Here is a 17369-nt window from a genome sequence, read left to right as displayed (position 1 = left end):
GATATACAGATGACATCCTCTTCTTAATTAGAAATTGGTCACTATGTTCCAGGCATACATCCCATTGAACAATAAAAACAGAATAACAATGATCAAGTTATATCTTTCTTATATTTTGTTTTACATTCAGAAATTGACAATAAGGATCGACTGAAAATAAAACTTTATGCCAAAATACGGCACACAAGGGGAATGATGGCAATTTTTTTCCAAAAAGAGCAGGGCGTCAAGAAAAACCATCACAGCGACTGTATACGGTATATCATGATTTCAGTAATAAAGGGTTGTTGTTTACAAGACTATTGAAATTAGGATTTTAAGTTGAAGTCATACCTTCGAAGGAGTTTACAGACACCATGCCAAACTGCTTGAGCGATATTGAGTATCTGTAACGCATGGATGACCACAGACATGTTTCATCTTGTCTTTGTTTTTGACATCACCGCATGAGACCTTTAACAATATTTGCTCAGAAAATGAATATGGCAACAGTAGTAAAATATTTAAAAAAGTCATATATCGATTAGAAAAAAAACAAGTCCGGGTTACAATCCGAAAACCGAGGAAAACAAAGGAACAACAGGAACACCTATGTGCAACAAAAACAAACACAAACACATATATTTTTATAACAGCTGCCATATTCCTGACATAAGGAAACTGGTGGGTGCCATACTCTTCCGGAGCACCTGAAATCAAACCGGTATTGGTGGGGTTTGTATGTGTCAGTCTTTAATTTTCATAATTTTCTGATCAAAAAGCTATTGATGTTTTTTTTTATTGGTCAGTCTTTAATTTTCATAAGTTTCTGATCAAACAGGTATTGATGAGGTTTGTATTGGTCAATCTTTAATTTTCAGAATTTTCTATGTAGCATTGTTTTAAAGGTGCATTCAGTGTAAGATATGTACAATTTCATACAATTAGGATTTTTTTACATAAATGTACAAGTCATGCATGTTGGCTCGATACAGTTTTTTTTTATTTACCATACTTCGCTAAGTTTAGAAGTCATGCATATTGTTTTTACATAAATACTTCCATATTATTCTGTTTTAGGTTTAGTAAAACCTCATTTAGTAGAAGGACAGCATCACCAAAAGACAAGAATTAATATCAACAAGGGAATATCTTACAAAGTAGCTGATTGTGAAATGGTAGGAACACCAGAACCCAGCTTTCGATGGTTTAAAGACAATAAACTAATAGAGTATACAAATATCTTTGGAATATACTTTACAAATAATCAAAAGAGGTATGTATTGTCAATTCAGATTATAGAATAATAATATTATATACTCAAAAGGAATATTTTGTTAACTATTTGTCTTTTAATTTCCTTTTTAAAAGCTGATATAAAAAATTGATATTTATTTTTGTTTAAATCTTTTTCATATGTAAACATATTTGGCAATAGTTTCAAGAGCTTATAACGATATTTTATTAGAAAATATCATTTATCAAATCTTCACATGAGAAAATGAGTTCAGCAGTTCTAACTGAAGAATTCGAAGATGTCTTAGATTGATATATGAGATTTTATTGGTTTTCTTTTAAAATAAAAGAAAATGATAAAAATTAACAACTTCTCCTTCATTGTAGAGAATATATAATTCATTTGATTATGCATAGAATATTTGTCATATGAACAATTGATAGAAAAGAGTAAGAATAATACTGTTCAGAAATTTTAATCTTGATAATAGTATTCGAAATTCTTTTTGATTGTGTTATATAGATTGCTGCTTTATAATTTCAGTTTACGAATTAATGAAACTTCCAAGATTCACCAAGGTGTTTATACATGTGAAGCAAAAAATAGAGTGGGCGTGGCGTATATCAACTGGACATTAGTTGTTGGTACGGTACAAAAATATGATGAAAAATGCAAAGTAGTTAAGGTTTATGTACCCTTCTGTGGCCATTTTTGTACGAACTTTTGAAACTACAGATATAATGAATAATAGAGATAGGCCATTTTGTACATTTTCCAAGGGGAAACTTGATGCAAAGCATTATTTTTTTACTGTTCCATTGCATTTAATAGAAAAAAGAGGACTTTGTGGCATATAAATCAAGATTTTAATAGAAAATCCACAGCCTTTAACCTTGTACTCTCATATTTGACAATTTGATGACTGATAGATATAGGCTAGGATTATTGCATGCAGTGCTAGCATCGATTTCCTTAAAACAAGTTTATAAATGTAGTTATTGGTTAAAACAAATATAAATATGGCAAAAATCAAGTACACCTTTTAGGGTGCACTCGACTTCAGTGACTCAGCACGAGGTGTTTTGGAATTTACAGGTTGCTTAGAACTTTTTGTAAAAAATAAACACTAGCACATCATAGAAAATCAAGCGAGTAATTTATGTATTAAAGGCTGTGGATGTTGTATAAAAATCTTGATTTATTTGCCACAAAGTCCTCCTTTTCTATCAAATGCAATGCAAGAGTAAAAAAATAATGCTTTGCATCAAGTTTCCCCTTGGAATATGTACTGAATGGCCTATCTCTATTATTCATTATATCTGTAGTTTTGATACAATTGAGGTTTGAAAAGTTCGTACAAAAATGGCTACAGAAAGGTACATAAACCTTAAGAGTAATAGAAGTAAAAATCGGGTTTTATTTACTTCGTCTGTAAATAGATTATCTCTATCAACTGTTTCTAAATCACGAAGTTGTAACTTCCATGTGTTGTCATAAGTCCATGGCCCACTTCTGACTATCTTTGTTTGAGACACAAACATGTTTTATGACTTTAATATAATGTCAAAGCCACATCCAGTAAAGGCATTTTTGTCACGTGTTTTTATCTACGTTTGATTTAAACATGTAATCATTCATATAATCATCATTTTTAATTAGTCAGATTTTACTGTTTGTTGGGATTACTGAAATTGTAGCAGTTTTTTAGCATCAGTGAATATATCTTGTTTGATATGGTTAAAAGATCCGTCCTTGTTTACTGTACGTATGGGAACATGGTATTAAATAAATACTGATATCAGGAAAGCTCAAAATCTTTTTTTTTTTTTAACACTTGAATATAAATTTATTGCACTAAAGCTGTTAACAATGACCTTACCGCTACAGCTTTAACTGTAGGGTATCCTGAAATAGTTAGTATCTATAAGAACAGGATTTCATATAGATAAGTATTTTTTTCTTAAATTTTATATTAGTATATTACAATTAAATACAAGCTCAAAATCTAAATTTAAAGCGAATAAGGCATAATAACATGGATACCTGAAGAGCTTTATAATCAAAATAGACCTTTACGAAATAAAAAAAAAAAATGTTGTAAAAACACATTGAACTTCAAGGTCTATTAAAAAAGTCCATAGAACAATTCATATAAAAACTGATCGATATTACTAAATTGCCTTGTTTTCTTCAATTGTTTATGTTTTTACGTATGTTTACATTTTCCAGGAAATGTTTACAATGGTCAAATTGAAATTACACTTTTTTTTGTTCGTGTAGGGTTCATGTTGCTCGGGTTTTAAGTTTTTTACCTTTTGTTTTTGTATTGTTGTTTGTCTCTGTCTTGCTTTCCGTTTTTGACCATGGCATTGTCAGTTTATATTAGACTTATTGGTATGCATGTCCCTTTGGTATATATTCCCTTTATTTAATTAATACGCACAAAAACAACAATTTTAATTCCATCTAAGGTCAACTTTACCTAACGAAATTCTACAAACAATTGTTAAGGTTGTGTAACATAAGACAAATGGAACAGATAATTGAAAATTTGTATATATAATATATGTCGAATGGAAACATTTGCTATATAGATATGATTCCTTTAGGCGAAGAACACACAGTACCGCTAAAGACACATGACATCAAAATAATTGTATCCGTGGCGGTTGCAGCATCAGTAGCAGTCATTATACTTGTAGTGGTGGTAACGTGTGTACTTTACAAGCGTAATGCTGTAACAATGGTAAGTCATTAAACTTGTAGTGTTGATAATATGAGTACTTTACAAGCGTAATGCTGTAACAATGGTAAATCATTATACTTGTAGTGTTGATAATATGAGTACTTTACAAGCGTAATGCTGTAACAATGGTAAATCATTATACTTGTAGTGTTGATAATATGAGTACTTTACAAGCGTAAAGCTGTAACAATGGTAAGTCATTACACTTGTAGTGTTGATAATATGAGTACTTTACAAGCATAATGCTGTAACAATGGTAAGTCATAACACTTGTAGTGTTGATAATATGAGTACTTTACAAGCGTAAAGCTGTAACAATGGTAAGTCATTATACTTGTAGTGTTGATAATATGAGTACTTTACAAGCGTAAAGCTGTAACAATGGTAAGTCATTACACTTGTAGTGTTGATAACATGTGTACTTTACAAGCATAATGCTGTAACAATGGTTAATAATGTGTGTACTATACAAGTGTTAAACTGTTGAACTGGTAAGTCATTACACTTGTAATGTTGGTAACATGTGTTCTTTTTAAATGTAAAGCTGTAGCACTGGTAAGTCGTTACGTTTGTAGAGTTGGTAATGTGTTTAATTTACAAGCGTAACGCCGTAGCACTGGTAAGTCATCAATAAGGCATACACAGTGTACGCTGCTTAACGGTATTAAAGAGTTAAATAAAATAAAACAGGAAGTTTGTTTTGCCACAAAACCAGGTTTAGCCCACCATTTTTTTCTTGAAATGTCCTGTATCGTCAGGAAAATGGCCATTGCTATTTTATAGTTTGTTTCTGTCTGTGTTACATTTTAATGTTGTGTTTCTGTTGTGTCGTAGTTCTCCTCTTATATTTGATGCGTTTTCTTCAGTTTTTGTTTGTAACCCGGGTTTGTTTTTTTCTCAACCAATTTATGTATTTCGAACAGCGGTATACTACTGTTGCCTGTATGTACCGAAATTCGAGGAAGATTTAAAAGGAAAGTCCCTTATCAAATGGCAAAATCAAAAGCGGAAACATATCAAACGAACGAATAATAAATGCCATATTCCTGATTTGGAACAGGCAATTTCTTATGTACCAAATGATTGATTAATTCTGGTTACATAGCTAGCCAAATCTCTCATTTGTATCAAAATCACATAGAATTTCATTATGATGACAACGATGTGTGATGTGAACAAAACATTCAAAAGAACTGTTGATAAATATCAGTCAATATCATAGATAAACTCATCATATATACCAGGGTATAAAAAGAGATACATTATCTTATTTCATTAGTAAGATAATTCTGTTTCATTCAATTGCTTATTTCAGCATAAAGAATTGGAGAGGACATTGATGCATCCAAGTGGAGACTATATTCCAGATATACCTATTAATGAACAAACATCCTGTTTACCCTATAATGTAAAATGGGAGTTCCCAAAAAAGAGGCTCACACAGGGTAAGCAGACAAAATCTAATATAAACCATTTGTAATCAGTCAAATGAATTTTAAGTTTTTACAAATATCTATTTAACGATGCTCATTATAAGTGATTTGATATTTTTTAAAAGTATCCGGAAGCTTTTTGAAAATTTATACATGTTAAAGGCATAAAAGTATAACAAGGAGAGTGTGAGTATTGAGATTTTGGTCCTCGGTACTGTTCGGCTTTGTGCTTGTTTTGGCTTTCGGACTTTTTTCATCTGGGCGTCGCTGTTGGGTCATTGCCATAAAAGCGGGAGGTTTGGCATGCCACAAAACAAGGTTCAACCCTTATTTTCTTTTCAGAATGTCCTGTACCAACTCAGGAAAATGACCAATGTTATATAATAGATCGTTTCTGTGTGTGTTACATTTTAAGGTTGTATTTCTGTTGTGTCGTAGTTCTCTAAAATATTATGCGTTTACCCTAGTTTTAGTTTGTAACCCGGATTTGTCTTTTACTCAATCGATTGATGGATTTCGAACAGTGATAAACTACTGTTGCCTTGATTTATTATATGTATACTGATACTCATTGATAGTTAGAACTAAATTGATGCTTTCAATATATATCGTGATCATATGTGTTAAAAATGTATACATGACGAAGAAACATAATATTTGTAAATTGTGAAACGAAGGGTTTAATTATTATATTGGTGTTGAATAGAAGTATATAAAGTAATAGTATGTTGAAAGTATATCGTTGTAAAGAGTATCCCTATAGAGATACCACATGGTATATCCATTAAGTTTGATAAAAGTTTTGATAGATGTGAAGAGCATTGATTCCCACATCATGTATAAATATAGGAAGATGTGGTGTGATATTCCAAACCAAACACATATATGACCACTTACAAAATACCCAACGACGAATTAAAAATAATTGCAAAAAAAGAGACGAGAGAAGCCGAATGGACATTCAAAATAAGAAAATAAACTGAACACGCCAGCGTAAAACAACAATCCGAAAGACAACGAAAAGGCCGATAAGACGACAAAACACTGTAGAAAACTAAAGAATGAATTACATGAAACCCATCAAAAACGTGTAAATTATAAGAGTAAACGCTGTTTAAAAAAATAAGGAAATAAACCATAACATTAATACAATTTATTTGTTATTAAAAGCAGTAATACATTTTTAAGAAAAGCTTATATATTTTATAATAATTTTAGGTATGGTATTAGGTCAGGGAAATTTTGGTCGTGTCATTAAAGCAGAAGCTATTGGTATACTGGAAAATGAAATAGGTTCAACAGTTGCCGTAAAAATGGCTAAAGGTAGACATTAAACTATGTAAACTTTCACTTAGCAGGGTGTTTATAGAGATTTGTCATACCCAATGATTATCTTCACAGTAAAATTACATTTTTCACGTGTACATTTCTTTACTGAAACTATGTATGTATTTACCTTAGTATAAATATATCAGCACAATAAAGTTGAATCAGCAGAGGCAAATATGTGTTTGTCATTCGTCATGCTGTTGGGATATGGAGATAAAATATAAAAAATAAGATGTGGTATGACAACTATCCACAAAAGACCAAAATGACACAAACATTAACAACTATATGTATCGTAAAATCGGTTACCCTATATTAAGTACTCCAGACCACTCAAACACCTAGACTGAATTAAATATTCAGGTTTCGTTAGCTTTTTGTTACAATCCCTTGTCAGTAGAATCGACAGTTGCAACATAATATATGATATTAATTTGACATGTACGTCTAAACAAGTGACAACTCTACGACAGAGTCATCTAGAGATTGTGAAACACGACTGAAACTAATGACTAATTGCTATTTATGAAAGGGAGAGTATAGTCTTCAAGGAATTTCTGCATCTAAATTCATTTTTTTAATATATTTTTTTTATTCTATTTATTTTGTAAGACTGTACAGATAAAGAACAAATGATGGCTTTGATGTCAGAGCTGAAGATAATGATACATCTTGGTCAGCATCTCAACATTGTTAATCTATTGGGTGCCGTGACTAAAGAACTCAAACATGGTAAGTGAATTTTATAGTATGTACCAATCTATACAGACTGAAACTATTAAAGACTATAATCTAATGATCACTTATTTTTTTGCAAAAGGATTAAAAAGATCATGTTATTCTTCTTTAAAGGAGTTATTTAAGATAAGATAAGATAAGATACTTTATTTCAGACATATATTGTCTTTATATACATTCAATCATGAAATTAATGAACAACATTTTTTTTTATCAGATATCAACCAAACATCAAAACGTTTTTTTTTTTAAAACATAACGTTTATCGATATCTATGAATATATCTCCTGATTAGTAAATATGTTTCATTAAATTTGATCAATCACAATTCATCTGTCAATAGTTCACTGATTAAGCTGTAGATTCATTCGTGCATCCTGCAAACAAGGTTTTTGGTGGTAAGTAGCCATTACCTTGTCCATTTGTCTGTTTGTTTGTATGTCTATCTATATGTCTGTCCGTCCCATTTCTTGCTGGTAGCATAACTATTGTACCGTAGAATTTGCTATGTATAATACTATTACAAGTTGACTTTGGTGGCATTAGGCAGCTCTTTACTTGGGTTGTTGTCTTTTTGACACATTCCCCGTGTCCATTTTCTAATTTATTTAACCTTTGTCATGCTAACCTCGCTATTTTTTAAAACATTGTCTGGTATGTTTCCGAGGCATAACAGTAGAATAAAAATTAACCAACCTTGTATTATGGTCGATTCGTTGGAAGGCAATACCAAAAATCAGGTCACTGTGACCTTAACTGTTTCCCCTCTGATAGTAATACATTGTTAGATATAAAGGCAACAGTATAATACCGCTTTTCGAAATTCGTAAATCGATTGATGAAAAAACAAACCCGGATTCATGTCAAATAGTTATCAAAAATACCAGGATTATAAGGCAGAACTGTTGTTCTAAAGAACTTAAATGACCAAGTTTTGTGTCTTGGTGCATTATGGGAAGTCGATGTAGCATCTTTCTAAGCAATTCCATTGTATGATATTTACCAAATGGACATTTGTCTCCTCTGATACTACTACTTATACCTTGTTTGCTTGGTAGGAGGTACATTTCTATGTTGCCGTAGAACTTTTTTGTACCAAACTTGGTTTGTGGATGAGTTATTAGAATTTTACGTAGTTTTGACCTTAACATAGATATTGCTATTAGTAACAGATTATCAGCGGAATACCAGTCATATCAATACGGATATGGAACTTATTGCAGTTAGTATTACATCTTAATCACTTCATGTACAGTATTCAAACCTAAAACGTTGTTACTGAAACCATTATATGTATGTGCATGTACGTAGAGTATTAAATAAAGGCAACAGAAGTATACCGTTGTTTGAAATTGAAAAATCGATTTAGAAACTTAAATTGAGGGAACACATCAAGTATGAGATGAGACACAACAGAAACACAACATTAAAATGTAACACACACAATATTAGTCTTGCTATCCGGATAACTCTTGTCTTTCTTACTAATGTGTTGTTTTGCACTTTCAAGGTGAACTAATGGTGATTATTGAATACTGCCATTTTGGAAATCTTCGTAACTACCTGATTCAAAAGAAGGAAACGTTTGAGGATCCCAAAGACAATAAATTACCAGATAATCTGAATAACGGACCTCTAGAGGATGCAAATGGTCCTCTTTTGAACACGCACAATCTAATTTGCTGGGCTTTCCAAGTTGCAAGAGGAATGGAATACTTGACTTTTAAAAAGGTGACAAGATTTATAAGGAAAACATAGTTAATTATGATCAGCAATTTAGTTATAATCTTGAAATAATGAAAACAAAAATATTTCAGGTAGTATTAACTTTGAAACTTGGTTAACACAATTTTGTTTAAATATACCGTACAACATTTTGATATTTCGTATTAAGCTCTGAAAATTTTCAGGACACGAAACTTGATTTACATTTAGGCCCATTATATTAGTTTTAACTCTTATTTCAGTACATTCACAGAGATTTGGCAGCTAGGAATGTTTTGTTAGCACAATATAATGTTGTGAAGATCTGTGATTTTGGTCTTGCTAAAGACTGCTATAAGAATCCAGAATATCATAAAAAGGGAGATGTAAGTTTTGAATATTGTGCATATTTTTCAATTTTCAATTTTCGATTTCTTTATAAGAATTCGTTTGTTTTTGACAATTTTTGTTCTAGTTCCTGGATATAGGTTAAGTTTAAAAGTTAGCGAAATGCATGCACACAACATTCCATATTTTGTGTCAATTAAGCAAACATCGATGCTACATACCTTTTTAGCGTATGATATGTGAGTGAAGTTTTTATTGTTTCTTGAAAAACAAAACATATGTTTTTTTCCTTATTTATTTCTGTTAGAATACTGTCAACAGTCACATGAGAAGATCAACTCCTGTCTTAAGCTTGTGGCACAATTTAAGAAGGCTGTACAATTGGTGATGTTTAACGTTGAATAACCTTATTTAAAAGTTTTTATTGAAAAACATATAGAAATTCAATTATATAGCTCAGTAAGAAATATTGCTTTACAATAGAGTTGCTTTTTGTTGCAAGTGCTGTCAGAAAATTCGATTGGATATTTCATTTCAGGGACCAGTTCCAGTAAAATGGATGGCAATTGAGTCTTTGACACATCAAATCTACACCACTTAAAGTGACGTGTAAGTGACCATTAAATAATCACTAAATGTGATGTGTCAATAAACTTAAAACATCAAATCTGCACCACTAAAAGATATGCGAAGCATTCGTTACCACATCAAATTAACATCGCTAAACTCGATGTGTCATTAACCATAAAACATCAAATCTTCACCACTAAAATTCACGTGAAAGTAACCTTTAACATTTCAAATATACCCCACTAAAAGATATGTGTAAGTAACCGTTAACACAAAAAATCTACATCGTTAGAATTGACGTGAAAGTAACGTTTACAAAACACATCAAATCTACATCACTTGAATTGACGTGAAAGTAACTTTTACATGACAAATCAAATCTACATCACTAAAAGTAACATGAACGTAACCTTTTTATACATGAAATCTACATCACTAGAAATGACGTTAAGGTAACTTTAATCAAACACATCAAATCTACATCACTAAAAGTGACGTGAAAGTAACCTTTTTATACATCAAATCTACATCACTAGAGATGACGTTAAGGTAACTTTAATCAAACACATCAAATCTACATCACTAAAAGTGACGTGAAAGTAACCTTTTTAAACATAAAATCTACATCACTAAGAGTGACATGATAGTAACCTTTTGACACATCAAATCTACATCACTAAAAACGACGTAAAAGGAACCTGTAACACATCAAACCGACATTACTAAAAGTTATTTGCAAGTCACCGTTGACACATCAAATCTACATCGCTAAAGTAATGTACAAGTAACCGTCAACACAACAAACCTACAACACTAAAAATAACCCTCAGGAAAACGGAAAATAATGCGTGACTAGATACGTTCAATCTAGGGACCTAAGAATATTTTTTACCGGCACTTGTTGGGTAGGGGTATTTTTTAAATTATTTTTGCATTAGACATTTTAAAACATGAATTATTCAAAATATTAAATTATCTTTTAGATGGTCCTATGGTGTGTTCTTATGGGAAATATTTTCATTAGGTAAGTTTGTATCAAATGCTCATCACAAAATGTTAACTTATAATTATATTACTATTTTGTTTATATTCATGTATGATAATGCATTTTCACAAAATTGATAAATATATATTTTTTTTCTTAAGGTTGTGACCTGCTACCTATTTCTTGCATGAAGCAGACCAATGATTCAATGTTATGCATCTTGTTTAAGTTTTTAAACCAGATAACTTCACCATTTGTATAACATAACTATTTAAAACTGATTATTTGATAGGTGGTACACCTTACCCAGGAATAGAAATCAACGAAAAATTCATAAACCTGCTGAAGGATGGTTATGTTATGGAGAAACCAGAATATTCATCAGATGAAATGTAAGTCCATTATCCTTTGTCAGTCGTGAATGATTTATATGTTTAGTTCATTTATATGTTTTGGAGCCTAGTAAGACGTCAACTTTCATTGAACTAGTACACACTTTTCTATAGGGTCAATCTGAAGGAAGTATCGACGACCCATTATCTTATCTTCATCTGAATACTTTGCAGTATTCCCTCTTATAACATATAGTTTATTTCATGTAAAGATTGTAATTACTCTCGAGTTTTGGAAAGGTTATATGTCTTATCCACGAATCAAAGGTCATAACTTTCCATAAGAAACAAGGGGGTCATTAAAAGCTCATAAGTCGAAGATAAACTGACCATGCCACGGAAAAACTAAAAGTCAAATAAGTCAACAAAACAATAAAACAATGAAAATACAGATTCTTTTGTAATATTCATTTGACGTGGCTTCGGGTACTTATTCATCTTGTCATTGCATTGTTTTTCTATTGTAATTGTTTGTATTCTATGTTCTTTTGGATGTCTTTGTTGACATAATTGTTGGTCTTAATATGTCTTGACTACTGTACCCTTTTTTTTGAAACGTTAATCTATAGTTTTATCGATTTATTTGTTTGACTAGATTAAGAAGAAATACTGACATAGATAGATAATAAATTAAATTATCTAATTACTAACACAATTCTATATTAATATTCTTGTAATTGTTATAAAGTACACCAAATAACATAATTAAAAACATGTACTTGAACTATATCATATGTTTAATAATTTACCTGTGACGTCACTTTTGCGACGTTGCTTCAGTCGTTTGACAGACAATGCGCGGTTTTGCTGTGTTGTTTTATGTGCTGCCCTAGGTTGCATATGGTTAGCATGTTGAAATGTACAATTGTATTATTTATTTGTGTTTTCCTCTGTTCTGAAAGTTCTTGCATCTAATTGAACTGGATCCCTGCCATGTAATGTTGTCATTTTAGAGTCGTATTTAACGTTCCCATAAAAGAGTGAGGTTTGGTTAGCCACAAAACCAGGTTCAACCCACCATTTATTTCTTTAAATAAACTACACCAAGTCATGGAAATTGCAGTAATTATCTTATAGTTCGATTCTGTATGTGTTGCATTGTCGTTTGTTTTTGTTGAACTGCAGTTTTTCTGTTGTTTCGTTGTTTTCCTCTTATTCATGTAGTTGATGTGTTCCCCTCGGTTTCAGTTTGTAACCCGGATTTGTTTTCTCTTAATCGATTTATGACTTTTGAACAGCGGCATACTCATGTTGCCTTTATTTGATCACACATTCATATCAATATAATGGCATTTTATGCGACTCTCATACAGCAGTCAAATATGAACAATTAAAAGAAATAAGAGTTATTTTGTTCTAGGTTGATATAGCACATATCGTTGTTAATTATTTCCGTTGATATGAAAGGTTTTGAATTGAAATTACAATCTATTTTCAGTCAGATATTCAAAATTTAAGTTATACAATGAATGTATTATTGGATTTACTTGAACTGCAAAAAATCTAAACCATCTGTTTAACCCTTTTGAATATTCTTATTTTATTTCACGATTTTTTTTAAAATTTTTCTGAATAGTCTATAATATCTTTAATTTGTCTTGTGTTAATTTCAATAAATCGATCTCGTTATTTAGGTATAAAGTCATGAAAGCAACATGGCGAACAGAACCAGATGAGAGACCATCTTTTACACGGTTAGCCGGTTTAATGGGAGATCTCTTAGAGGGTAATGTCAAACAGGTATAATTTATTCCAAGTACAAGTGTAAAAGTCCCTCAAAATTCATGTTGTTAGTTATCAATGTTTACATAGAAGTGATGAATTATATCATTGTAATAGTACAACGTGAGTAAATGCATTGTTCAAATACACTTATCTCGCACAGAGGCAAAATTAAATGATGTGTTGACATGCTTTTAAAATCTTTTGCATCTAATCAGACATCAAGATCATATAAGACAACAAGTTATCCGCAAAATTGAGTGAAAAACAGTACTATGAAGAAAAAGAGTGTATTCGTATTTCATTTCAGTACAAATCTGACTCAATTTGGTTTGAATCTAAATATAAAAAATAGCATAATTATAGCATGTTTTTTTCTTCTTCTGTAAAGTGTTTAATAAACTCCTGAATACAAACTGATCATTTTGATATTTGTATATTTTAGACCAAATCAAATGTACACATCCCTTACTTTTTCTGCTCTTTATCAAGTATATACTCGTAATCAATTGGTTGATTGGTCTTCTTATAAAAGAAGGACGAAAGATACCAAAGGGACAGTCAAACTCATAAATCTAAAACAAACTGTCAACGCCAAGGCTAAAAATGAAAAAGACAAACAGAAAATCAATAGTACATTTGACACAACATAGAAAACTAAAGAATAAAGAACACGAACCCCACCAAAATCTAGGGGTGATCTCAGGTGTCCCGGAAGGGTAAGCAGATCCTGCTCCACATGTGGCATCCATCGTGTTGCTTATGTGATTACAAATCCGGTAAATAGTCTATTGTGTTATTTCGAGGCTGTCATTTTTATCGGAAGAGGAAGCTGGAGTTAGAAAACTGACAATCCTAGTCAATTCAGTTTGGAGTTGAGCGCACTTGTGTGATCATCGGTCTCACAACCTCGGTGTTGACAGTAAACGTAGACTCACTTGAATAATTCATCAACTATAACTCTTAGCTAATTTTGACAAAATTTAACTAAATTAGCTGCTTAAAGCTTAATATTACTTTATTATATCACTTTCATTTACGATTAAACAAACAAACAAAAACTAGAATTTAAATTGTCTATATTTTGAAGCTAATTCTTATTTTAATATATATAGTTGTTAACTTATAACTTGACTCTTCTAATGAGCATTTCTCCAACATCCTATGTTGTTTTTCAATATTGACATTACAAAACTTCCTTTATATTAACGGGAGAACTTATAAGTTATTTAGTTGATTTAATTTTTTCCCCTCGTGTTTGCAATATCAACTATAAATCAACATGCATGATATGATATGTGTATATAGACTTTGCATATTTTGAAGTATTATCTATATTTTCAGTATTACTTGAATTTATATACCTCTAACTACTTAAAAATGGTGGATGCAGACAAGACAGAAGGTGAATCGAGCACAGGAGCGTTTGGATACAATGGCTATCTAAAAATGAGTGGTGAATCCAGCAAAGGAGAGTTTGGATACAATGGCTATTTAAAAATGAGTGGTGAATCGTTACACTATACAAAAATGGAGCAAGCTCTATCCCAACCAATTGATCAGAATAAGTTAAATGAGGATATCGACCGCGACAAAAGCCACTACATCAACAAAAAACAGTGGTGTGAAGAGAATTCTAGTGCTGTCGAACTTCAACCATTGAAAGTAAAAGAAGGTATTGATAACGACATATCATCACGCTATATAAAAATGGAGCAAGCTCCGTCTCATTCGATTGATCAGAATAAGTTAAACGAGGATATCGACCGTGAAAAAAGCACTTACCTCAGCAAAAAACAGTGGTGTAAAGAGAATTCTAGTACTGCCGAACTTAAACCATTGAGGGTAAATGAAGATAGTAATAACGACAGATCGTCACGCTATACAAAAATGGCGCAAACTGTGTCTCATTCGATTGATGAGAATAAGTTAAATGAGGATATCGACCGTGACAAAAGCCCCTACATCAACAAAACACAGTGGTGTGAAGAGAATTCTAGTGCTGTCGAACTTCAACTGTTGAGAGTGAAAGTAGATAGTGATAACGACATATCACGTCAAGCAAATAAACGTGAACAATATATTAATACTTCGTCATACTGCCAAAGAAATTAGGTAACACTTATTGAAGTTCCCAATGCACATGTCCCTGTTTCCGCTCAGATATCTGATAATAAAGCGGGCTCAAAAGACGAATTGTAGTAAAGGTGGACAATTTTGTGAACTTTGGAGATAAAAATAACAAGTAATTCCGGAATGTTATATTAACTGCTGTTTTATATAATTATGACATAATTTGTGAACAATTACATACCTCTTTTTTCATAATGACTATACTAATGTTAATAATAGACTTATTGTCGCTTCAGGAAGATCCGTTAACTTGTAAATATTATTTTATTTATTTTGATGTAAATAGTTATACTGTGGGTTTCATCATAGATCACGTGATATCAATGTTGGCGGATGTCTTGAATACATGTAAGCCAAGATCTCAAAAGTCCATGTGATCTTTTCATATCCATGAAAATTTGTTTTCACGAAAACATGGTTCTTGCTCACCCCACAAGAAATAATCATTTACTTTCTTTTTGTCGAGCCTTCGACTTTTGTCGACAAAACGAGACTAAGCGATCCTACATTCTGTCGTCGTCGTCGGTGTCGTCGTTGTCGTCGTCGGCGTCCACAAATATTCACTCTGTGGTTAAAGTTTTTGACATTTTTATAACTTTCTCAAACTATACTGAATTACTTCCAAACGTGGACAGATATTTGTTTATCATCATATTAAAGTATCCAGAAGTAAATTTTGTAAAAATACAATTCCATTTTTTCCATATTTTACTTATAAACAGACTTAGTTTTTCTGCGGGGAAACATTACATTCACTCTGTGATTAAAAATTTCAAAATTTTAAAAACTTCCTTAAACTATCCTGGGTTTGTACCAAGCATGATCAGAAGCTTGTTTATGATCAAAAGATAATACACAGAAGAAAATTTTGTGAAAAAAAATAGATCTGTTTTTTACCGTATTAATATTTACCTTTAAATGTTGAATTTTAAAAAATAACAGCTTTCTTATACTTTTATATAAGAAATTTTGTTAATATTTTGTACCGTACCTGTGTATCTGTATTTTGCTCACAAATCGACTTTCTTCCAGTTATCATTACATACAGTCTGCAGTTAAATTTTTTAAACATTTATGATTCATAATTTATTCATTATTTTTACCAAACTTGAACAGAAGCTTCTAACAATCAAAAGATAGTGTCAAGAGGAACATTTTTATTGATTTTTTTCCTCATTTTTGTTGAGCCTGTGATTTCCAGCAAAAGTAGACGAGACACTGGGTTTCGCGGAACCCTTACAAATATTTGTATGGTATTACTTATACATGTTCTATTAGTACAAAAGAAACTTCGATAACACATTTAAATTTTATTGAACGTTTACTAAATTATTTCGAATGATCGAGTGGTATTTATCAGTAATAGTTTTCGAACAGATTTGAATTATCATTTTGACTTTGTTATGCTATTGTGTTAGATTATTTTTTTCTGTGACAGGAGTCAAGTCAGTATAATAAAATGTATAGTGTATTCAAAGTATTTATTTAAAAGTGGTTGTAGTTTATATTAAGGAACTTAAACCTAAGTCTACCATAAAATAATTGAGAAGAAGCTTTGTATGTAAAACAATAAAAAATATATCGACAACCGCAGAAAAATTCTAAACAGAAAATTCTTAAGCAAATGTCAAACTAAAAAGCTAAAAAACATCGAACGAATGGATAACAACTGTCATATTTAAGGCAGCCCCCAAACCCGCCAAGTTGAAGGGATTAATATAAGTTGCAATAAGTTGTTTCGAGAATCATCTGTTAAAAAATATGTTTATAAACTAAATCCTTTTATTATGTGAACAATTGTGGATTAAACCTCAGGCTGGTGTCATAGCCAGGTAAGTCACTTGTATGGCAGTCGCTCATAATGCCATTATATTGTCAACAATGAATAAACAACACAAAAAGACATACTCTTAGATAAATATAAAAAAAGTGGTGCAGCAGTCAAAGTATGAAGTAGACATAAGGATATTCATTATGACTAAGTATAGGTGGTAGGAAAATACAAAGTAGAAACAGAACGAATCATTAATGTAAAAAAGTGTTTGTAACATCT

At 31.3% G+C, this 17369-nt stretch overlaps 1 pseudogene; it reads left to right on the top strand.

Annotated features, from left to right (window-relative positions):
• LOC134697474 (vascular endothelial growth factor receptor 2-like) overlaps nucleotides 1–16751 on the top strand; it is a 50306-nt pseudogene extending 33555 nt beyond the window's left edge.
• Nucleotides 16752–17369: the final 618 nt, after the last annotated feature.

Source organism: Mytilus trossulus, chromosome 14 (genome assembly GCF_036588685.1).
Source record: "Mytilus trossulus isolate FHL-02 chromosome 14, PNRI_Mtr1.1.1.hap1, whole genome shotgun sequence".
Classification (NCBI taxonomy): domain Eukaryota; kingdom Metazoa; phylum Mollusca; class Bivalvia; order Mytilida; family Mytilidae; genus Mytilus; species Mytilus trossulus.
This window is presented reverse-complemented; position numbering and strand designations above follow the sequence as displayed.